General features: G+C 45.4%; 1 protein-coding gene across 15 annotated transcripts in view; it reads left to right on the plus strand.

Moving 5' to 3' along the window:
* Positions 1 to 22621, plus strand: part of SEMA5A (semaphorin 5A) — a 478910-nt gene that overhangs the window by 90214 nt on the left and 366075 nt on the right. For 13 of the 15 annotated variants that reach the window (XR_012377654.1, XR_012377655.1, XR_012377668.1 and 10 more), the window contains one exon: positions 15075 to 15166. The exons of the other annotated variants lie outside the window; for them this stretch is intronic. The gene's annotated coding sequence lies outside the window, so the exon portion shown is untranslated. The remainder of the gene's footprint in view (positions 1 to 15074; positions 15167 to 22621) is intronic. 15 annotated transcript variants of the gene reach the window in all.

The raw sequence follows: 22621 nt of genomic DNA on the forward strand, positions 1-22621 counted from the left end.
TGTTTTATTTTTAATGTTAAAGATTCGCATGTACTCAAAGTGACTCAGTTCAAGGAAGCCTTTCCTGGACTGGAAGAGAACAGGATTCCCCGTTCTGTACCAGTTTCACTTTTTCTCCTTTATGTGCTGTGTGGTGAGGACACACTTTCCTATTTGACCCATGACAGACGGCAATATGTCAGAGGGGGCCACGTGGGACGTGTGCTGGTATTTGGAAGTTCAAGTCAATAGCCTCAGTTGTCAGGAATCTGTTATCACAAGTGTAATGAGACACAATCAGCTCTTTAGACTGTAATCATCCCTTAAATCTCTGGAGCAAGGCTCATTATCTGATGCAGAAGATGGGGGTCTGGTTCACATTATAGAGTGGGAGCTCTAAAGAGTCCTGGGGGCCAAAGCCAGAGCCTTCATTCAGCAAGTGACCTTGGCCGCTGGCTTGTCATCCCTGATGGCCGGTAATTGTCCAGATTTCTTTTCTGAAGGGTCTCATTTTCCCTCAAGAATGACTTCAGAAAGGTCCCTGCCCACGGTGGCTAATGGCAGACATTCAGGCACCAGCACTCCCATGGCTTGTAGGTAGAGTAATGAGTTAAGTGCTCCTCTGAAGACAGAGGGCCACCGTTTTGCTTTTTAGGAATGATCAGATCGCTTGTATCTTTCAGCTTTCCATTGCCTGGTCCTAATCTCCCTCCACCAAGTGATATGCACTCCATGCACACAAATCCCACAGCCCACCTTCATGCCAGTCAGCTCCTGACCTTCCTGGGTAGAGCTGGGGACTCTGTTAGGGTGTTTTTGTTCATGTCTCGCATTTACAAGTCCATGGCTGCTTATTCGTGGCGCTCTTCTCTGGAAGATCATCGCGAACAATGAGAATCAGTTAATACCGACCCATCTCCCCAAGGGGCCATCCGCGGTTAGGCTCCTATAAGCTTCTGGTCACAACGGCCTCATCAGCCCATCGATAAAGGGCCTTGTTTCACAGGTGTTTCTGTTTAAAGACACCTTATGTAATATATAGTCCATACATTAGCTTTGAACTCACAGACGATGGCATATTTTGGGTTACAGATCAATTTTAGCAGCTGGGTGAATTCGCAAAAATTGGATCTGTGAATAATGAGGATTGACCCACATTTTTTTTTTTTTTCTTTTTCCTTCCGTGAATATCGAGTTACCCTAAGAAAGAAGATAATGTCTGGAGTTACTTGACTTCTTTTGTACTCTGAGTCTCACAAGTGCCAAGTAGATGTTTAGGCTTGTGGTAATGAAGCAGGATTTTCTGCCGTGTTTTTGGTGGTTGCACCGAAACTGGTGGAAGACGTCACGGCCTCTGAGGCTGCTCTCAGGACATTTCCTTCTTCCTGGGGATGAATTCGGCCCCTTTTGGAGCTCTCTTGCCTGTCCTGCTTTTGGCATCATTATGTCTGGACCCAGTGCTTCTGCATTAAACTGGAAGAGAACAGTGATTTTGAAGCTTTTGTAATAAACCTCACCTTGAATAACCAGCTGGATGAGGCACAAAGATGGTTAGTTTCCAGTTTAACACATCACTTCCCATTCTCTTTTTCAGTTTGGTTTGGGAGAGTGTGGCTGGAAGGCTGAAGGAAAGTTGCGTTTGGTCTGCATTTAGAGAATGTGGCCTGATTTGACTTTTCCTGTGACGTGGTCGTGAAACCTCTTTCCAAAACACAGTGCCAGGCTCCATACCCTGCGAGCTGTGCGGCTCAGGGTTGGAATAATCGGGGGTGGACTGCGTTCTGCTTGCGAGATTGTGTATCATCAAGGGCTGCGCCCCCCTGGCTGAGATTCAACAGCTGTTTCTCCCCAAGCTGCTGACTTCTGTTGACAAGCCAGGGCTGGCTTAGGAATTCCTGCGGAGCGTCCCGCTCGGGGAAGCCTGTGGCTCCTTGACAGGCAGCCATGTGTCTGTCAAAGCAAATTGGAATTGGGGAGAAGGGGGCTCCTTCTGGGGATTTCAGTCACAATGAAGATATCTTCTGAGCAGGGACAGTGTCTGGAGGGACTCCTCAAGGGAGGAAAGCTCACGTCCTTGACACTTCCCTGCCCTTCCTTTCTCTAAGGGTTTGTCATAGCGAACATGGGCCCCCGGCAGGGCCCGTGCCGACCTGTAGGGCTGATGAATGGAAAGGAGCTCGTGGAAGACGTGCCGAAAGGGGGTGAGGGGAAGATTCTATTGACAGTTTATCACTTGAAGGCTGAGGGATTAGGTGTAGTGATTAAAAACCAGTCAGTTATTCGGATTTCCGTCATGATTATTCTTTTCTTCCCCTTTACTGACTGGGTCAGGTAGAGACACGGTCCTTACTTGCTGGTCAGGTGGATACGCCTTGTCTGCGAAGGTGAAGTCCTGTCTGCCATCCTTGGCCGAGCCACGAAAGATGGTAGGGAAGTTGGCATCTCCCAAGGTTCGCAGCAGAGGGAAGTTAAGTCAGCCTGGGCCCTTCCGGCCCCGCCCCCGCTCTCGTCCTAGGATGGATATAACTGACTTGCGTCGTTTTAGCTTCTGTTGAAAGATCCTTGTACACCCCAGAGTAGGCAAACAGAAGAGACCTAATTTGAAGGGGGGGTGAGGAGTGTGTCTCTACCGAGGAGCGACCCGAACACCATGCCGTTGCATCAAATCGTGGTTTGCTGTTTTATCTTAGGAGTCTTTGAGAAAAGCAGCTATCCCCAAAATTTCACGCCACTTTTCTCGTTTATAGTGCTTTTGCAATCTTTGGAAATGGGGCACAGCTTGAAAATTGTCAGTCAGTAATGACTCGCCATGACCTTTCTTCCCAGTGCAAGCTGAAGCGTGTGAAGAAGGAAGTGGCCAACAGGGCAAGATGTTTTATTCCTTGTTCAGTAACACATTTTATCACCTTTCTCCTGCCCCATAGTGCCATCAGCTTTCCATTCGAATGAGGGGTTTTGCTTATGGTCTCATTTCCCTGATGTCGACAGTGAGTGCGCACTGACAGGAAGTCCCTAGTTAGGTGATAGTGTCTCTGGGGGGACAGATGAGGAGCTTGGCTGAGATGCCGGTTGTCTGCCGGTCCAGGAGAGTGGATGCAAATGAGAAGCCTAACTTGACAAGAGTGTCTTTAGTCCAACACCTGAGTCTATGTCGTTTGGGGGAAAAAAAAAAAATCCCCAAGCAAGGACTTTATTTTCAGCATCATTGTTTCGTCTTCTAGGCTAGAGTTACACCGTCTTCACTTGAAGCTCTGGATTCAGTTGTTAGGCTCATGACCCTCATGGAGTAGCATCGCTTCCACGGACCTGAAAAGAGGTCATCGTGATTGTAACTATAAACTAACAAGAGTCAAGAGACGTAACGTTGAGATTAAAATGCACATTTTGAAGTCAAGCATCAAATGCCCCCAAGAACGTAGTGATTTCCCGGTGCTTCATTATTACCTAAACGCTTTTAAGTCTTTGATTTGATCTATTACATCATAATTGCATGTTCCTGTCGGCCAGAGCGCGTGCGTGTTTTCTCAAGCCACATGTGCAATTGGAATCGGGACAGTGAAGGAGGGAGCTCCTTGAAACGTGTGTTTTCTCTGCAGCTCCCTGGGGGGAGCAGGGACCCAGGAGCGAGCAGGGAGAGGCGAGGTGGACAGGCCAAGGCTCAGGTGCTTTGAAGACACCACCTGTGCGGAGGTGCTCAAAAGCCCTGGTTGGAGAGCGAGAACAGAAGCCAGGAAGCAGAACTGTGGATCTCGTTTCGGTCAGCGCCTGCAGAATTGCAGCTTGGTGTGCTGAACATCATTAATTCACAAACCGGGGTCACTGTTACTTAGCAATTCTCCTGATACCTGAGAAAAATGGGCTTCCTGAGGGAATTATCAGTGTAAGTCTGAGATTCGCCAAGATGATCTTCATATCACGGAGGAAAAGTCTTTTCCTGACTGCTCGCCGTTGGCCACTGGCTTGGCCTTGTTCTCCTGACTTGACTGTTCACGGGAGCCGCCGTCTGTCCGTGGGGACATCGCTGAGCGCGCAGAGAGCTCCTCAGGGTGGAGGGGGCTGTAGAAGGATCCTTGGGCGTGCCCCCTGGCTCGGGAGGCAAGAAGAGGGGAGATAGACACTGGCATGTTTGTGCAGCAGTGTCTGTGATGGATTTGGATTGTACAAGAGTACGGACAGGGCCCAGAACCTGTGTGAATAGCATCAGAAAACTTCTTCTGAGACTTGAAAATCTTCCAGAGAGATGTGAAAAAATAATTTTATTTTCAGCGAAGGTGGGATCAAGACAAGCCTCGTGCCTCCGGGCCAGGAAGATGTGATTTTCTTTCCTCCAGACTTTGTCTCCTGCTCAGCCTCCATCCACGCCAACCTACCTGGGCACCTGCTGAGTGCCCGCCACGCTCTGAACCTGGATGAGGAGCGAGTGGTATCTGGGTTCCGGCCCCGTTTAGCTTCTTGGGTGATTTGGATGGAATGGTGATGTCACATAGGAAGGATGTCTCTAGAAGCTGACTTTAGGTCGTGCGCCTGGTCTGTGGACATTTATTTACACACACCCTTGAAGTGAAAAGGAGACCCCCTCAGATGTCTTTCTTGAACATGCTCATTTACGGAGGTCTGGCCTCGGGGATTCAAAGTGGCATGGGACACAATGACTGCCCTTGACATGGGGAGGCCAACAGATAGGCAGTGGAGATGAGATGAGGTAGCCAGAGGCAGGGCTGAGTGTCCTGTTCACAGAAGAGAGGCAGCCGCATCACACGGGGACACCGAAGACACACGCAGATTTCAGAGAGCCAGCGGGAAGGTTTGGGTGATGGCGGCGGACCAATAGGATGTCATCTTTAGGGCAGGAAGTACAGAGTTCTGGATTCGGATAAACTCCATATGAATCACAAGGAGGGCAGTTAACCGTCCCAGCAGCCTGTACAATCGAAAGAACAAAAATCAGCACCGGTGGTCAGTTTCATGCTGTTTGCTCAACAGAGGAGGGGTTTGATTTTTTGTTTTATTTTGTTTTGTTTTGTTTTTGTTTTTTTTTTTAAAAGATTTTATTTATTTATTTGACAGAGAGAGACACAGCGAGAGAGGGAACACAAGCAGGGGGAGTGGGAGAGGGAGAAGCAGGCTTCCCGCGGAGCAGGGAGCCCGATGCAGGGACTCCATGCGGGGCTCGATCCCAGGACCCTGGGATCATGACCTGAGCCGAAGGCAGACACTTAACGACTGAGCCACCCAGGCGCCCCGGGGCTTGTTTTCTTGATGCTTTATGAAGAAGAAACACAAACTCAACCCTGCTGTTGGGGGCAGGGCAAATATTCCCAGGCATGGTCCTTCCCACGTCACCTGTGTTGACACATTTGCTCGCGGATCTTGTCAGTGGAAAATGAAATATCATTTTGTAAAATGTGGTGTGCATTTCCAACTGGTCCTGTTGCTTCAGTGGATTGGGCTTTTATTGAATGAAGTGGTTAGGGATTAATTAAGGATTTGCTTTCCTTTTATAATCAGTAAGCTCAGAAACTTCCCGAGATGATTCAGCACGGCTCTCCCAGGTTCAATCCTTGAGTATGCCCCCTCAGCAAGGATGGGGGCACAGATGCAGGCAAACGGGGCACCGTTAACTCAGCCTCCTGGGTTGAAAATTTTAAGGGCGTGTTTGCACAAAAAAATGAAAGAAGCATCTGGACTCCTACAAAGAAGCAGCAGGCTTGCAACAGGATACTCCCGGCCTCCTGGTTGCATTTCGTGAGTCCAGTTTGATCAGATCAGATTGTCTCCTTGATGGAGCTGCAGGATGGGCAAGAGCGCTTCATCACTAATCTGAGGCAGCCGACACGGTTGTTTTTAAACATTAGGGAAACTGCGCTGGTTTTTCATGGGGAGGAAGTTTCAGTACTGTTCGTCCTGAAATGGACAACATGACTCATTGCGAAATGTAAAAAAAGAAAATCTTTTTTACTCCCCCGCATGTGTAAACACTCTAAACACAGCCGTGTTTATAGGAAGGTAAGACACCATCTGGTTCACTGTGTAGTAGCCTAGTTCTTATTTTTACCACTAATTTATATTGAGAGGATGACAAATAGAACAGAATTAGATTTTTGGTTATATAACACACCCAAGGATTCTTATAGTGTTAAGCCTTCTGTTTGTCTCAAAAACATGATAGAGGTCCTTCCGTGGGATGAGTCCCCATCCTTGAGCACCTGGACCAAAGCAGGTGATGAGCTGCCTCTTTTCTTCTGCAGCCCTTGGTGGCTGCCTTTGACACTGGAAGACCCAACAGGTAGTTGGGACTAATTTCAGCTGGCTTTTTTTTAAAAGTCTTTTTTTCTTCATGTCTTCGGAGAGATGGAAATTTTGGAATGACTTCAGAGTACTCGCTGGGCTTAAACCAGAAAACAGCACCATAGTTTGCTTTCCAAGTCAAAGCACAATTTGCCTGGTCCAGATCACCCTGTCCCATGTAAAGCAGCAACTTTGGGCTCGAGGTACATAAAATAGATCAAGTCACTGAAGACCCAGGACTGACATAGACCAGCGTGCATGTTGGGTTGGCTTGCATGGCTCTGTACTCAACTGTCACCCTTACTGAATTGAAGGAGAACATCTTTTCATTTCTCTGTCGTGAGTTGGAGACAGAGCCTCTTTTATGGCTAGCAACTTCTAAAACCTGCTATCTGTTATTTTTTTATTTTATTTTTTTATTTTATTTTTTTATTTTTAGGAAAATATTTTTCTGAGTGGTTGAACCCACTGCCATTTTGCTAACAGTTCTTTGCGAATCCCATGGTCAGCCCTCTTTGCAGGGATAAGCAGTCCTTTTTTCTCCATGCTCTTGCAGCAGACCTTTGTCTGCCTCAGTTCAGCTTTGTTCTGGGAAGGTTCTGGTGCCACTTGCGGATTTGATCTGTGGCCGACATTTCCCTCTTCTTCTGGAGTGACCAAAGTACTGATCTACGAACCCAAGCCCTTCCTGTCTGCTTTCATAGAAGTTAAGTAACATAAGTAACTCAATAATTTTTTTTAAAGTTCAATTTTGATCCTAGAATTACATCTTGAATTGAGATTTAGAATTGAATCTTGGCTGTCTTTTGTGTGGGCAAGCTTCTGCTTACAGGGTAGGTCTTATTGGTTGCATTGTTCTGAATAAGTCGGAATTGAGAGACCACGTTTTACAAAAAGCCTCAGATGCCCTTCTCTTTCCGAGTGGTGAGATTTTTAGTCTACAAAGGATGGATCAATTTAGCTGTCAAAATGAAAGCTGAGAGGCCAATTGCCCATGCAAATTAACCACTTGTGCAAGCCCTTCAGAATCGCCTGCGTGAAAATCGAGCCTGCCCTTTGAAAATTTGGCACATGGTGGCAGAAATAAAGTAGTCATCCTTCAGAGATGGTGGTGTCCTTAGAGAGCCGATTTTAGAAATTGCTCATTTTTTAAGCAACTGAGCAGTTGCTTAGTTTTTAGCAACTTGTTTGCTTCAATAAAGAAGCCATTTTTGCCCCTCTCTTTTTCCTCCCTCTGTTCCCACGTGTCTTGGCGGCTCAGAACACATCTCATCGTCCGGTGTGGGAGTTAAGGGATGCGAGGTGTTTTGCTCCAGCCTTATTCCAGTCGCTCAGGCGAGGTATTCATTCCAGGGTCAGCAGCTCCTACCAGCTTTCAGCGCTGGGCAAAGGATGACTCTGCACGAAGACGAAATGGGAAACAATTGGGTTGATTTCTTCCCAAATGTTGTTAGAATCAGTCAACCCTTGGAGAAATGAAATCCCAGTTTCCACCTTCCATTTTCTGTAGGCTTCCGCTGTGTTTAATATTGCCAAACCAGCAGGTTTCACAGTAACCGCCACCTGTCTGAAGGCGGGAGCGGTCTCGGCAGATCTGGGCGTGAGAGTTCCAAGTCCAAGTGCATTTCTCTTTGTCTTTGGCGTCAGCTTTCGGAAGTGCCTGCTCTTCTGTTCAGGGAGGTAGCATTTGCCTCTGCTGGTCTCACAGCCAGGTGATTGCATCATTAAGTGACGGAAATGTGAGGCCCTGTGTCCGCATGTGAGGACACAGTGTCCACGAAGCCACAGCCATCCCCGGGGCCGGTCTCCGGGTGTTCCTGCTTTGGCCCCAGGACAGCCAGGGATTTGAAGAAGGGAAATTGTGACTTCTGGCACTTGTCTTTTGAAAATGCACTTGAGATGACTCTCAGATTCTTTATTAACCGGTATTGATCCATACGTGGCATTATTTGTACGGAGAACAATTAGCTGGTGATTTTAGAGACAAAAAAAAAAAAAAATCATGTCTGATTTGGGGGAAAGCTCTTCCAAAGGGTGAATTCCTTGAGCCCCTAGCCCTTCCGCACCACACTGGCTTTCTGCCTGTCATTCTTTCACACATCCTGTGCTCAAGTGTGATGCAGAAAAATGTCTAATTGGCCACGTATACTGATGAAGAAAGGAAGGCAAACCATTTCCTTTTTGGGTGCGGTGTGACTGTATAGTTAACAACTCGCAAGCCCAGATTGAAGTGTTTTTTTTTGTTTCCCTCCCTGTACGTTTGTCGTGTCACACATGTTTGTGTAAGGTCTCTAGCTTTCGAAAGCCCCAGCGGTTTGCCATGATGCCGTGCTTACGGGGACACTCTGACTTCGGGCTGTTTGCAATGGCAGAATTTGGTTGGGGAGCAGCACAGATACCTATGGGCGATGGGACACCTTTCACAAAAGGGAAAGGTCCTGAGTTGGGACACTTTCTCGTGCTGCTGTCAGCATTTCCAAATGTCACATCCAGCAGTGTTCCAAGTTGAGGTGGGTGGCAATATTGACCCAAACAGCAGACCTGTCTTTAAAGAAAGAAAGGAAGGGCATCTGGGTGGCTCAGTCGTTAAGCCTCTACCTTCCACTCAGGTCATGATCCCAGGGGTCCTGGGATCGAGCCCCGCATCGGGCTCCCTGCTTGGTGGGAAGCCTGCATCTCCCTCTCCCGCTTCCCCTGCTTGTGTTCCCTTTCTCGCTGTCTCTCTCTCTGTCAAATAAATAAATAAATAAAATCTTAAAAAAAAAAATAAAGAAAGAAGGGGGGAAAAAAGGCCCTAACTTGTAACCTTTGAGTCCTGAGCCTGTCTTGAATGGAAAGCAGTCAGCAGTCCTATATTTGGGGAGATCGGGATGAAGCTGCTCCCCCAGCCAGCCTCTGGTGCCAGCCGGCTTCAGCCTGGAGCTGAGGGACCAGGGCTGCTCCTCAGATGCACCTGGGATGAGCCAAGGGACAGGCCACTGCTGTCACCACAGACCTTCTTCATCACCTCATGCTTTCTGTGCATTTGCTTTCGATCTTCACGCGGTTTACCTAGATGCTGGAAGTTTTGCTTAGGATTGTGGGTGCAGCTGGAGCAGAGGTTCTGCCCTCGTCGTCTTGCCGGGGGCCCAGGCTGCCTGCAGTGGTTTATGTCCTTAAAAGTCTGCACCTTGTCAGAGCACCCAGGTATCTGCCCGCTGCTTCTTGGGTGCTCGGGCCCATGCGCCCCTCCCCTCCCCCTCGTCCTGCCCCCGTCCCTGTCCCACTCTCCTCTCTGCCACATTTGCCTCCTCAATTCCTCTTTCTCTGTTCTTGCTGCAGGCACCTCCTTTTCTTTACTTTTTAAAAATATTTATTTATTTGAGAGAGAGAGAGCGAGCACAAGGAGCGGGGGAGAGGCGGAGAGGGAGAGGGAGAAGCAGACTCCCTGCTGAACCGGGAGCCCGATGTGGGACTCGATCCCAGGACGCTGGGATCATGACCTGAGTCAAAGGCAGACCCTTAACCAACTGAGCCACCCAGGCGCCCCTCTCCTTTTCTTTTCTGAATGGCTGGGGGTTTCTGGTGCCGCCCCTGCCCCACAGGAGCCCGCCTTCCCTTCCAGCAGCATCTTTCTTTACCCTAAATGCCCACTGTTGATTTCTCCAAGCACCGTCCCGTTGGGCGCACGTATGTGAAGCGGATGACGGAGGTTGTCCGAGGTGACTTCATGCAGGAAGAGCAAAGTTAGGGATAGTCTCGGAAAGGGGCACCGTGTGTATGGAGAGTTGGCTGATTGTCTTCAACCCCCCTCCACCTCTGCCTGTGGATTCTCCGGATTGTTCTTCCCAACCAAACCAGTGGCCTTGGACTTGTGAGCCAACGACAGTAATATCCCTTCCTTAATTCGTATTTTATTTTTAAAGATTTTATTTATTTATTTGACAGAGAGCACAAGCAGGGAGAGTGGCGAGCAGAGGCAGAGGGAGAAGCAGGCTTCCCGCAGAGCAAGGAGCCCGATGTGGGACTCGATCCCAGGACCCCGGGATCATGACCTGAGCCGAAGGCTGTTGCTTAACCGACTGAGCTGCTCAGGCGCCCTGATTCGTACTTTAATTCACAGTGAGAAAGTTCGGATTCTCCTGGATTACGTTACTGCCTTGTATCCAGGGACATTCATTCATCATTGAGTCCACACTCAAGTTTCTAGACTCTTTTTGTACAAGTAATAGTTTGTAGAAATGGGCTGTTGATTTATAGGTGTGTGTTTTTTTCCGTGTCTTTTTGTTTTTGTCTTTAGTATTTTCACATCTCAGTTCTCAGTGGCAACTGCTCCTGACCTCTGGTTTCTCCCCTTCTTGTCTGTCCGCCTGCAGAGCCGCCATATTGATTGTCCTAAATACCACTCTCATTCCGGTACTTCACTGAGCCTTCAATGACCCCCTTTCTGTGGATGAAATCTCATCTTTTTCTCATGGTAGCATTGCCTAACTGGCTGCTTTTCTAGTCTAGGAGTTCCGTGGAGTGGCTCCTTTGAGCCTTCCCCCCACTTGGCCATGCTTGGCAGAGGCCTGCCACTCTTAGTGACGCCCCTTCCTTCTCCTCAGCCTTGGGTTCCCACTTGGCCCCGGAGTTGGGGTTTCCTCAATTCACCTTACCCCAAGGGTGGTACCGGACATTGAAGCTCCCACCCAGCACGGCTCTAGCCAAATGGCTTTTTGTTCCATCTAGGATTCTTGGGTCCTTCTGCCTCGTCTACCACTTGCTTCACCTGTAACACACCCCACTCGGACCCACTTTGTCGTCTCTTCAAATATCCTCCGTGTCCCTTAAATCCCAGATCACATTTCTCTTCCTCCGGGGAGCTCCCCTTGACTCTTCTGCCCAGAAGCAACCTCCCTCTCCTCCAATTTCAGAGTTTTACGGAGTTGTGTAGACAGATTGTAGGGTGTCTTGGATGAGCTCCCGAATGGTTCTTGCTTTGTTTTCTTTCTTTAAAAAATATTTACTTATTTATTTAATAGAGAGAGAGAGAGAGAGAGAGAGAGACAGCGAGAGAGAGAGCACAAGCAGGCTTCCCGCGGAGCAGAGAGCCCGATGTGGGGCTTTAGTCTAGGACCCTGGGATCATGACCTGAGCTGAAGGCAGTCGCTTAACCAACTGGGCCACCCAGGTGCCCCTGGTTCTTGCTTTGTTTTCTGACCACCTACCAAGCAGGGCCATGGGGCTGTGTGGCAGTTAATTAACTAATTGACTGAATACAAGATGTCTCTCGGTTGAGCCCCATGACCACTGGTAAAGTTCTTGCAAGCTGGGAAACCCTGGCCCAACAGTTTATAGGTTTTCTGAGCCTGTACCTGGTGGGGTTTCTTTCCATGACTCCATTAAACATCTGTATGATGCCAGGTAGTCTCATCCATTTTCATTTTATTTCTTGTGAATTTACTGTGGTACAGTTTCTATATTGAGCTTTTAAGACTGGCCTGAAATTTTAATTTCTCTCATGTATCTGTAGGAGAAAGGCCACTGCTCAGCTGACCTTTGGTTTCTAGGAGAATGTTTAAATCTACATTTTGCCTCATTCTGAGTAGGTCGGGCTGGGGAGGTTGCATATTTTAGCAGAAAGCCATGTGCTGATGGGCACTTAGTAAGTTATAATTGAGGTTTAAATTTTATTTATGCATTTCAATTAAGAGACAGTTTTAAGAGCCTGGAAAGGTGGCTATGGGGGTGCAACTTCTAGGGAAGGTTTACTGCAGAGACAGCTGGGCACATGCGTGTGCAGGGGCAGTGTTTTCTGGAGTGAGGCTCTCAGTGAGAATTCTGATGCCAAGGACTTAGGACGTTGTTTCTACCAAAGTGGCTGCTAAGCTGAAAGAAAAGAATAAGGATAATATGGAATTGAGTCAAATGGGGACATTTTTGTTTTAATAAAACATAAACCGTTTCTCATTTAATGGGTAGTTAAATATCCATTTTAAAATGTTCGGACTTCCAACCTGAGGCATCCCTCTGGGGCTTTGTAATTTCTTTACCTTTTGACTTTCTTCTTAGTTTTCTGGAAAATATGTCAATGATTTATGGTTTATACATCAAGTTATCTATGACCTTCCTGGGGAGGAGGGGAGCGCTCAGCCCTCAGACCCGAAGGAGCCTTTGTCCGTGACTTTCACTGAGCTCTTATACAAGGTCACTGCCTTGTTGCCTTTTCTTCTCCTCCTGAGCCTACACTGCTTGGCACATGTGGGTGTTGTGTTGAGTGTGGTGTATTCCGTTAGAGGGTGGAACGCCATCCTCTTAAATGGTTGACCTTGCAGAGTAGAAGGTCCCAATGCTGTTCGCTTGGCTATATCAGGCACCAAGGTGATAAAAATGTCTTTTTCAACATTGATGTAAACACAGGCAGAGTAAGAACCTTTTAGGGTGTATGCTCCTGAATGCTGCTGCAGGAAGGGATTTCTGGTTTAAGCTTTGGATTCTGAAGGGAGCTGTGTTGCCCACCAAGCCATGTAAACTCTGTGTTGGGCATTCTGCCACTGGAGTGTTGCCTTCTCACAAGGAGGGGGTTTGATTTTGAAGTCAGAAAGTTGTATCTGGAGCATCTGCTCCATGCTGTGGGTTGTTCTTGCCTGGATTGTGCCAGGATGTCCTCCTTCTGCACTATTTACCTGGTTGGGTCAATGATTCTGAATTCTTAACAGTGTCCTTTTTGGCCTCTGAGCCTTTTGGCATTTAAGAGGATGGCCATGCTCTGCAGGCATGACTCTTGCATGTCCTAGCCTGGGGGACCACATCTGCTAATTTATGACTGCACTGGGGGAGAATAGGAGGGCTCAGCCTCCAGGTCTAATTATCAGCCCTGTTTTAAGTTTAATTCTGACACATGCGAGGCTGTAGAAATTGCCAGGTATTCCTGGCAGTGATGAGTGGGTCTGTCCAACGCTGTCACTTAAATTTTAACTACGAAATAAACAAATACAAAGAAATTTTAGTGCTAATTTTAAAACAGATTGTAGGACTCAAGAGAGGATGCTGGTGTACTCAAACATGCCGTTTTATAAAGAAGTTCCAACTAGCCTGTTTGTTGCCACACCCAAAGGAGATATTATTGGTGGTGTGAGAAAGGAATTGGCCACTCCTAGGAATTTTTCCTGGGCTGAGTATGCCTTCTTGCCTTGGGGAGAGCTCCCTTACTCCTCTTTTGGCCTCAAGGATTTGCATCTGCACCTCCTCCTGTCCAAAGGATGATGTCACAGGCTTTCAAAGACTCAGCTGGGACCACATTGGGCTCGGCGATGCTTTAGTGTGTGTGCACACCTGGGCTATGCAAGCCTTGCTGGGCAATTCTGAATGTGTTGCTTTGGATTGCCCCCTTGCTTCCCATGAACTAACGCAAGGCATCTCGTGGAGGCAGGGAGCCTCATGGAGAGACGTGTCACTTAGCCACTGACTGCCCTCTGGCCTCTGAACCTCAGGACTTCCAAACGGCTGATTTCGATAGATATAAAATTTTACAAACTTCCAGATGCTTGTAATTCAGTTTAGTTTCTGCAGGCAGTTGGCCTCTAGATAATGACTGAAGTAGACAGTGTGGGAATCATTGCAGAGAGGAATAGTCAGAATATTCCAGAATGTTCCGGCAAGTTCTTCTTCCGTTTTTCTCATCATCATTCTAGCTGCTACCCAAGTGTATGTGTCAGGATAGGCAACATCAGTGTGTTCCAGGCTTTCTTGGAAGCCAGAGGCTGCAGAGCATGGGGGGTAGAAAGAAGCTATGTGAACTGGGACAACGGAACACACGTGAGCCCTAAAAGGGCAGGATTTGAAGTCACAGGCATCCCTCACTACTAATGGGCACGTTTCTTTATGAATCAGAAAGGAAAAGTAATCCATTTCTTCAGTTTCTGTCATACATGCTTCTAGCGAGGCTGGTGCCTTGTGGTAGTCTTTCTGTCACATTAGAGTATCAAGTTTTCAGGATTTTTATGTTAAACTGAAGAGATTGCGGGGCGATTAGATGAGATTACTTTATTTTAGTGAAGTGAATGCTTTTATGGTTTACAGGTCTTTTCCTAATAAAGTCTCAACATTGTGCCCCAAATAAATTAATGTGTAAATAAAAATACAAACTCCTATTTTTTGGTATAGTTTATTCTATACCTTCTGCCTTTACTTCTTATTTTTCTTTTTTCTTTTCTTTTTTTTTTAAAGATTTTATTTATTTATTTGACAGAGAGAGACACAGCGAGAGCAGGAACACAAGCAGGGGGAGCGGGAGAGGGAGAAGCAGGCTTCCCGCTGAGCAGGGAGCCCCGATGCGGGACTCGATCCCAGGACCCTGGGATCATGACCTGAGCGCAAGGCAGACGCTTAACGACTGAGCCACCCAGGCGCCCTACTTCTTATTTTTCAAGTGCATTACTTAAGGTACAATATATACCCCAAAACAGGATGAATGAGCCATCATAAAATGGGTAAATTCACACAACCAATCTGAATTTGATGTTCAAAATGCTTAAAGTAATTCAAATGGCTTTGAAATGATGGTCCTTTTGGTTGCTTCATGAGATTTGTTTGCATACGTTAACAGCATTTGAATTTTTTTTTTTTTTTTTGTTTTTCTGAAGAAGAAAACCCATCGGTGCACGGGCTCTACCTTGTTGTGATTTCCAAGCTGTGCGGGGTCTCCTTACTCCAAGTCTTACACTGCTAAAACAGCTTGGTGGTTGTGCCGGGCCTTAATGGAAGCTTCTAGAATTGATAAGCAATGACCACAGCCTCCTTTAAAATGGATTAATCGGATCTTCTTTTTCTTTTCTTTTTTGAAGTGCCGGCGTGTGAGTTGGGCTTGAGCGCCCAGGTGCTGTGGATCCTTAGTGTGATACATGATCCAGGAAACGTTCCCACCTTTCCCTCCTTGGTAAGTCAGACACCTCAATGGGAAATGAAGAAACCAACAGTTCTGTAGACTGAGACACTGTGATAGCTTATGAGTAACATGTGTCTCTGCTGTAAAAAATGGCAGTGAATGAGCAAGCTTTCAGAAAGGAATGGAGCCACAGGGAGGTGAGGTAATCTGCTCCCTGTTTCCCAAGTAGTCAGAGGCGGAGCTGGGATTTGAACCCGTGTTCTTAACCCTAACATAATACTACCTCACAGCGCGCGGAATGCTTTCTGAGAATAAGGCAGGCATGCTTTTTAATTTTTTTCCCTTACTGGAAAAAATTCCCTTAAAGAGAAGCTCACATTGAATATTAAGAAATTAGATTTTCAAACAGCAAGCTAAATCAGGAGACGGAAAACTTCTTCTGAAAAGGGTGAGGTAGTCAATATTTTAGGATTTGCTGGCCATATTATCTCCGTAGCACTACAACAGCCACAGATGGTTGGGAAACAAGCAAACGTGGCTGTGTTCCAGTAAAACTTTATTTGCAAAGACCAGTGGCAAGCTGAGCTGGATTTGGCCCACAGGCTGTATAGTTTACGGAGCCCTGATCTACGTACAGCACTCAGAGATCTCACTGTGTGGAGAATGAGTGTGTTTTCGTGGCCAGTAGGTATGAGTCCTTTCACAGAATTTGGCTTGGATGCTCAGGATTTAATCATAAGTGACTTCTAATGAAGTCTACTGCAATTGTGAAAACCTACTCTTTAGAGTTAAGTGCATCTTGCGTCCAGTGCTTGATGTAAGTCTCTAGGCCCCAAGTGTATTAGCGTAAGGCAGGGACCTAGACTGCAGCTTTGCTCAAAGTAGGCTTGACACACATTGTTCTTTCAGTGAGTTTTTTTAGTCCAGAATGTACAGCTCTTTTATGAAGTAAGTTCAGATAGCATTTCCTCTTTTGGTCTCTGTATAGTTTCTAAATGTGACATTTTTATTTTGCACCCTTAAACATACTATTGCTTGTATTTATTAGGGCAAACATGCAATTATTTTGGGCTGTCTGATAATTGTGTTGCTCAAAAGTGTTCTGGTATCAAATCTTCTTCTTTTATTATGAGCAAAACCAGATGTTTATAAGAGTCAAGTTTGAACAAAGTTGATGTATGTAAATCATGGGATAACCTGGTGATTTCCTTGGCCACATACATCAAATGAGGTGGTTCTGTGTTTTTTGTACTTAACTTCTTCTTACAGAAGGGTACTTCTGACACCTGAAGGTCTATCTGACTCTTGTACTGGTTATCATCTAAAAAGATGGGTAAACGGGGGGCCTCCTGGAGGTTCATTCATTAGGTCAGAATAGCTGCAGTTGACTTAATGATTTTAAAACCAAGCATTTTCAATAAGATTGCCAATTGGCTTTGCATAACTGTTGTAGATATTTATGCTTCACTAGTAATATGTTAGAAGCTCTCTTTTGGTAAAACCTCACTATCATGGAGCATCATTAGTTTTTTTTTTTTTTTTTTTTGTCTGTTCCTTCATTTTGGTTATGTTATTTGGTTGATTTTTTAAAATTGTGATAATTTTTTTTAAGAGGGAGAGAGCACATGTGAGCATGGGGGAGGGGTAGAGGGAGAGAATTTTAAACAGGCTCCATGTTCAGCATGGAGTCCAACTCGGGGACCCCAACCCACAACCCCAAGATCATGACCTGAGCTGAAATCGAGAGGCGCTCAACCGACTGAGCCGCCCAGGTGCCCCTTAATTATGTGATAATTAACCATTGCTTTGAGAAAAGAGGGAGAGAGAGAGGGAATATACATGTGTAAGAGGATTGTCTTTATTTTATACTTATTTAGCTATTGAGATTCAGCACTTTTCTTACAGATTTTAACAGTTTTTTTTAACAATATTAACTCTTTGTTGTTAATATTTCCCCACTTCATTTGCTCGTTGATTTTACCCTTTTTTTTAAAAAAGTTTTTTTTATTTATTTGAGAGAGAGAATGAGAGAGAGAGCATGAGAGAGGGGAGGGTGAAAGGGAGAAGCAGACTCCTCACTGAGCCGGGAGCCTGTTGCGGGACTCGATCCCGGGACTCCAGGATCATGACCTGAGCCGAAGGCAGTCGCTTAACCAGCTGAGCCACCCAGGCGCCCCCTGACTTTATCCTTTTAAATTTAAAGAAGTTTATTACAGTGTTGCTGGATATTTTTTTTTTCATAATGAAATCGGTGCTTAGGAGTTTAATACAGATTTTCCTTTACTTTCTTCTGATATTGTTACAAATATTCATCTCTGGAATTCAGAGAATAGCTCAGTTATTTAAAAATAGATCCTGCTATTTGTAATTTGTCTCATAGTTACAGTCTGCCTTTCTTTTTCCTCACCGACAAAAATCTACCTCCAAATTTACTCTAATGAGGATGTTCAGACAATTAAGATATTTGTATGAATGAGAGATCTCGGCTGCACATTGCTTTATCCTACGAATAGAAATCTAGTTTATGGCCAGACAACTGAAATTATTTCATTCTTTCATTAATCCTCTTAGTTAGGATAAGGTTAAGTTTCGCATTTTGAGATGTTCTGCCGCTTTAAGCTATATTTTTAGCAACTGTGTATCAGTGCTTTTTATATAATAGAACCTAACTCATTATGCTGGGTATGATTAAGTCATTATCCCAGTGCTAATCTCATGTTTGTACCTCGCTTCTGGTGTTTGCATTACATGTTACGTAGTGTGACTGCAAGACAGAGACGGTACTGGTGGGATCGCTCATGTGTTGGTTGGTGTCCTCACTTACTGAGTTTAGAGCACTCACTGAAAATATTAATTATGAGCTATCCTGTCCCTACAACAATGGTTTCCTAGCTTATGCATTCCAGGAGAGAGAGAATTGACTAGATTTCTCTTTTTGAGATGGAGAGTAACCTGGCTTTGAACAGATCTAACCACAACTCAGGTCTCTAGCTTTACTTTTCTTGGTTTTCTAGATTTCTTGGCTGTAAAATCAGGAAAGTGAAAGGACATCAGTTGAGAGCGGGAAGAGGCAGTGAGGCACTTGTTTGGGTTTGTGGAGACAAAAAGACTAAATAGGAGAACAAAGATGCTCACTGAGTTGCGCTCAGTACTTCAGTTGGTGCCGCTGTGCTGATTGGAATTTTATTTCGTGGTATTTTTGGTGCATTTCTCTGTATATTACTGACACAGATGCATCACTTGCTTAAACATGCTGAGTGGTGGTACTTTGGGATAAAGATTTAGCCTGTCGTTCTTAATAATGTCAGAAGTACTAAAGCTGTGGATTCCAACTCCCTATTCCTGTCCTGTGGCCTCATCAGCCTGATGGAAAATCTCCAGGAGGCGATCTGGAGAGGCTCGTGCAGGTCTGATTTGCCCGGTCACATGTACTTCACTCCTCATTTCCCAAGTTCACTGACAGGACAATTATGTGCCTCCACTCTCCACGTTAGAATGCATCGGATTTCCCATTGTGGAGCTGGGGAAGCCTTGCTGTCTCTGCTGTATGGGATTTTGGCCCTGTTCCTCATTTGTTTAGGTGAGTGTCTGCCAAGTAGGTTTTGTTCTGGCTTTATGACCACTATAAATATTTCTGAATCACAGATGTATGGTCAAGTTCGCTTCATGTTTGAGTCAGGCTGGTGATGGCGTCTTCTCACACACCCATTAGAGGGGCAGGTGTGGGTGGGGTTAATTGCTTGGATTTGAAGATTTGCATGTGCTTGTAAGGGTATCACCCCCTTGATTAAACTGTGCGTAAGATCTTTTTTGGCAGAACTTTCCTAAGGGCATAAAAAATGACCCAGTGTTTGGATTTTTGAATTTCATGGGACGTGGGGTTTTCCTGCGTTGTGGCCTCCAGATCAGAGTATTGGAGAGGCTTCTATAGCTTCAGGGCTGCAAACCTAATCAGTTCATGTTTTATCCACTGGAGCTTTTCATGTGGTTTTCCCATGTGTGTGTGTGTCTCTTTTAGCCTTCCAGGCCACAAAGGGATCAGAGTCATTTTGCTTCATTTGCTTTTGCTTACAGCTTGGACAGTAACCATTATTGGTTAAACCGAAGCAGAAAAACCAAAGGTTGGAAAGATGGTTAGGAGATTCTGGGAAGTAAATACCACCATATTTTCATATAAGGGTATCTAAGAATAGTGAATAGATTTTATGTTTCCAGCATTCAGAAATTAGGTGGGTATATCTAAGTTTTTACCAAGCTCAGATTATGTTTTTGGGTGGGGGGTGACTGACTGCCTTGCTCAGAGCTCAGAGGCCATGTGCCTTTTGAGAACTATGCCTTCTCCTCCCACAGGAAGCCACCTCCCTGCCACAGGGATGGGTGGAAGGTGAAGCACCTTCTCAAGCTGGCCAATCACATATCCCACCTAGTGGCCACCTAGACGTAGTCTAGTTGAGGCCATGCCTCCAGCTTGGGCACCGATACCCCCATTCCTTCTCTCCTACTCGAAGATAGTACTTAAATTGTTCTTCTCTCTCTTTCCAGTGTCATCAGTTTTCATTTTCCCCTTTCTGCTGGATCTTTCCAACAGGAATGCAAAAATCTACCGTCTTAAAAAAAATGAACGGTTGATTTTCATTTCCCCTTCAGTTACAACCCACACCTCTCTCTCTCTCTCTCTCTCTCTCTCTCTCTCTCTCTTTTAACGGAAAAACTCCTTAAAAGCACTCACTTATATTTCTTGTCCCCAATTCCTGTGTTTGCATTTCCTCTTGAACTCACTTTGACCACCCGTCTTCCATCAGTACTGCCTCTTCAGGTCACCAGTAAGAGTCATGTTGCTGACCCCAGGGGTCAGGACTGCGTCAGCATCGCACTTGGCAGTCAGTCGGTAGGTCAGTCCGTCAGCTTTCCTCTGCTCATCCCTCCCTCTTGTATGAAGCACTTTCTTCATCTGGTTTCAGGGCACATTTCCCTGGTGTGACTCCTAAACATCTCTGGCCATTTCCTCTTAACCTCGTCTGCTCACGCCCTTGCTCACTGGAGTTCATGAGCGTTCAGTGCCTTGACCTTGCCTCTTTGCCTACCGCCCTCACCATTTGCATACTTTCTGCCCTCCCTGCACTGTCAGCTCCATAAGGGCAGAGATTTTTGCCTATTTTGATCACCAGTCCATCTCTAGGTATAGAAAAGAGCCCAAGAAGTAAAAAGCTGTCAATAATTATTTGTTGAATGCATGGATTTATAGAGGTATGGATGGATGGGTCCGGTGGGTGGGTGAGTGGATGGATGGATGGATGGAAGGAAGGATGGATGGATAGATCTTTCAGGATTTCCCAAACTGGGTGAGAAAAACCCTATTTCTAATTTGGGCACAGGGCTGGAAGTCTATGAGCTTTTCTGCATGAGGAAGAATGGGATTATTCCCCCTCTTCTTCCAACTACAGTTGGTGTGTTCTGTATAATTTAAGCCCATCCTGTCCGGCAGGTGGATATTTGCTAGTTCACCATTTCTCAGTTCACATGTCACCTCTCCGGACCTTTCTTTTCCCTCTCTGTGACCAGATGAATGAAGTTGCACTTCCTCTGTGTCTCCGTATCCCTGTGCATGTCCCTACATTGGCAACTTAAAGTTGGATTCATTGTAGTATTTGTGGCGTACATGACGTTTTCTCTGTTGAGACCGCGAAGCCCTTGGCTTGATTGCCTTTCTCTTCCCAGTGCTTAACACCGTGGCACACGATAAGCACTCATTAAGTGTGTGTTATTTAATGAAGTGATTTAGACTGAAATTTTGTAAAACGTAACTTACTCTAATGGTCCTTAAGAGTGCAGTAAAATTGTGCCTCGCTAGCCTTCTGATTGTGCTACATTTAAGATGTTTATTTCATGATTTTACAATAATTAAATAATTAGATTTGCTGAAGCCTTCATAGCCTGTCCCCAAACTGTCCAGCTGAGGCCTGAATAACCCAGTCTACTGCCTTCTGAGTAGTGTTTGCCATCTTCCAGTATAAGTGAACATTCTTCATAGTGTATCTTGGAGAGGAAAGAGTGCAGTCCCTCTGAAGTCTCTTTCTCCCTAATGGTTTTCTATAATATGTGAAGATGGCTGAAAAGGAAGGGGACAGTAGTTAAATAGCACATGGACAGAGACCAGTGGCCCCGCCCCTGCACGGTAGGATCAGATGTCAGTTCCTTCCTGGCATTTACATTTCTTAAATTCAGTATTTGGACCTCCTCTCAGCGTCACGGAGAATTTCATCTGTATCATCTTCAAGGAGTAGATGTTCTTAAACATAAAAATAGCACAGCACAGCAAGACTGTCAGGTCACGAAGCTGAGCGAGGCTCAGAACCCTGAAGTCCGATTTCCTGTAAATTAGTTATTGAAATGTACATGTTCAAAAAACAACAGTGATGTGTCTTTATGGAGTCCCTGCCATGCTGGGAGTGTGAATCTGCGTCAGTTGAATCTGTATATATATTTATAGATAGATAGATGTAGATACTGATACATAGAGATATACATGTAGAGATGTAGGTATATAGGTTTATAGATACAGATAATAGACGTTGAATGGAGCACTGGGTGTTACGCACAAACAATGAATCATGGATCACTACATCAAAGACTAATGATGTAATATATGGTGATTAACATAACATAAAAAAAAAAAACAAAACTCATGAAGGCCACTAAGTCAGGATTGTGGTCAATGAAAGAAATGTGCTAAAACCCAGCATGGTGGCTTAGCTTTGAATTTTCGGTAAAGTAATTGAGGGCTGCTAAAGTATACACCAAAAGAGGAAAACCACAGCTATGCAACACCTTTTAAATAAATTCTCTTTCACGAACTCGGTGCTACGAGCACATGTGAGTGTGTGGGTGCGTACACACACATATGTTTTGCATTTAGAGAGTGTGGACAGTCGCCCACCTTTTCTATCAGCCATCGCGGAACGTGGAACTGTGTCATGCTGCCGCTGTGCACACAGGTGGGAGCATCAGATAGGAGGCCTCCACAGGGCACGCACATAATAGGCGCCAAACGAGAAGAAATAGCAACAGTGAAGCGTGTGACTGACCACACCCTTCTTTGTATTAGTGCTCGTTCTAAAGTATCTTCATTGAACCAAGCATCTTTTTAGGCGGCAGGTCTAGTTCTTTTCTCCCAGGTAACTGTGACTTTTCTCTATTTTCCTGGAATGTTCTCCTTCTTAACTTAATTTGATACATAGTTATATGCTAGCTTTCTCATTCCATTGCCATCTTCTCCAGGCGCTGATTACATGTCTTTTCATCACTTTCTATTTTATGTACTGTATTATGCTCTTCTAAGATTATTTCATAATCTAGGTGTAAAAAAGGTCCGTGCAAAAGTCTTAGAATTTTCTTCTGGGATGTCCTGGTAATTATGAATTATGATGCAGTACCTTTGTTTTGTGATTGTAATGTTCAGTATCTTGTATATATTTTAGCTTTGACTCCTGTTTTTTTTTTTTTTTT

This window comes from Callorhinus ursinus, unplaced genomic scaffold (assembly GCF_003265705.2).
Source record: "Callorhinus ursinus isolate GAN/ISIS: 27379988/994484 unplaced genomic scaffold, GSC_fseal_2.0 scaffold3, whole genome shotgun sequence".
NCBI classification, from domain to species: Eukaryota; Metazoa; Chordata; class Mammalia; order Carnivora; family Otariidae; genus Callorhinus; species Callorhinus ursinus.